The sequence below is a fragment of the Fukomys damarensis genome, unplaced genomic scaffold (genome assembly GCF_012274545.1).
Source record: "Fukomys damarensis isolate Sample0158 unplaced genomic scaffold, DMR_v1.0_HiC HiC_scaffold_32, whole genome shotgun sequence".
Classification (NCBI taxonomy): Eukaryota; Metazoa; Chordata; class Mammalia; order Rodentia; family Bathyergidae; genus Fukomys; species Fukomys damarensis.
The window spans coordinates 9319094-9320946 of NW_022900944.1; positions in this window are offsets into that span (position 1 = coordinate 9319094).

A 1853-nucleotide genomic window follows, 5' to 3' on the forward strand; every position below is an offset into this window, starting at 1 on the left:
TCTTCTCGTCCTTTTCTATTTTGGTCCTGGGGATTAAACCTAGGACCTTCGCACTGAGCTACATCCCCAGCCCTTTGAGGATTTTTTTGGCGGTGGGGGTGGTGTCTCACTAAGCATCTAAATTGCCCAGGATGGACTGAACCTGCGATCCTCCTACCGCAGCTTCCCAGACTGCTGGGGTCAAAAGCATATGTCACCGTACCTGGCTATTGTCCATACTGTATCTCTTGGGATGCTCACAGCTACCCACATTGATATGCACGTTTTTGCCCCCTTTTCACAGAGAGAAAAACCAAGGCTCAGCAAGAAAAACCTTGCTCCAGACAACAAGGGGGAGAGTTCTCATGTCTGTCTAAATCCATGATATGTGCTACTCCAGCTGCTTATTCCTGGCAAGGACACGCCCTGTCAGAGCTACTGCCCTGGAAATTCCATTTCAAGGCAGATAAGAAGGGGAACAAAGGGCACATGTGACAAGATGTGTGTGAAACGGGTGCTCACACTCAGGGAGTAGTGGAGACAACGGAGGGCAGAGGGCTCCTGTTTCATTGTGTTGGCAGAGAAAGCTGTGCCTAGTAACTCTGGGGAAGGGTGGTGGCCCAAGGAGTGTTGACAACTCCATGAGAGTCCAACACCAGGTAAACCCAGTGCTCTCCGACCTGCCTACTCTTCTCCTGGACACGGTCAGGGTTGGTCTCCAGCCCCTGGTGCTACAGGAAGGTAGCAGAATCTGTAGCAGGTGGTGTCTGGTGGGAGGAAATGAGGTTGTTGGGGGCATTTCCTTGAAGGGCGTTTGGGATCTCAGCCCCTTCCCTCGTCAGTGTCCCTCCTTCCCGGTCACCATAACCATGTTATTTTGTCATAACAACAGAAAGCTGACCGATACAGCAGCCATGATAAGGAAGGAGGTCCCTGGCTGACCGCATGGAAGACTGCCTACAGACCAGGAGTGCTGGATTTGACTGTATGTGGGAAGGAAACACTTCCATTGAGTTGCGCCCCTGAGATTTGGAGTTGTTTATTGACAGAGATAGATTTTCCTGACAAATTCTCCCCCTTATTTGCTATTTCCCCCTTGAAGGAGGAAGTTTAGGTTGAGCTAGCGAATTAATATTGTTTGTTTCAAGCTCTAGACCTGGGGTCTCTCCAAATCCTCCAGTGAGCTGGTCCTGGGGTTGGCCAGGCCTAGTGGCTGGGAGCTCTGGGGCCAATGCCTGGACCTCCCTGTGGCACCTGTGTAGCTGTCCCCCAGACCTTTGTGTCCATCACAGGGTGACCTTGGGTGATTCATCTCTTCTTTAAGTGTCAAAGCTTCCTTCCCCAGTGGGAGAGAGAGAGGGCTGTGGTGCCCCCTGCCTCATCTCACAGGGACCACAAATGCCAAGGAACTGAGGCAGATGTTGTTTAAGAGGATTTATTTTCCAGAAGGCCTGAGGGGCAAGAGTGGGACAGGAGGGGATGTGTGTTCCAGGACACTTGGGGGATCCATTCATGAGCAGTGGGCAGGTGAGGGACACAGGCTTGGAAGACCTAGTGCTATGTGGTTGGCACAGGGGCACTTTGGACCCAAGCCCTTCAATAACTGTGAGGTGACTATTCTCATCTTCCTTTGTCACATGAGGTTCAGGGAAGTGGCATGGCCTACTCCGGGTCCCGTAGCTGCAACCACCATGCTGAGCTGCACCAGGATCCCTCAGAAAAACAAGCATTGTCAAATTTATTCTCTTTATCTGGGACACTGCAGTCCCAAATTCCACTTCTTAGCCTGGTCCCAGACACCCAAGAACAAGTTTCACCAGGCTCCTTCACTTGTCTACACACACACACACACACACACACACACACACACACAC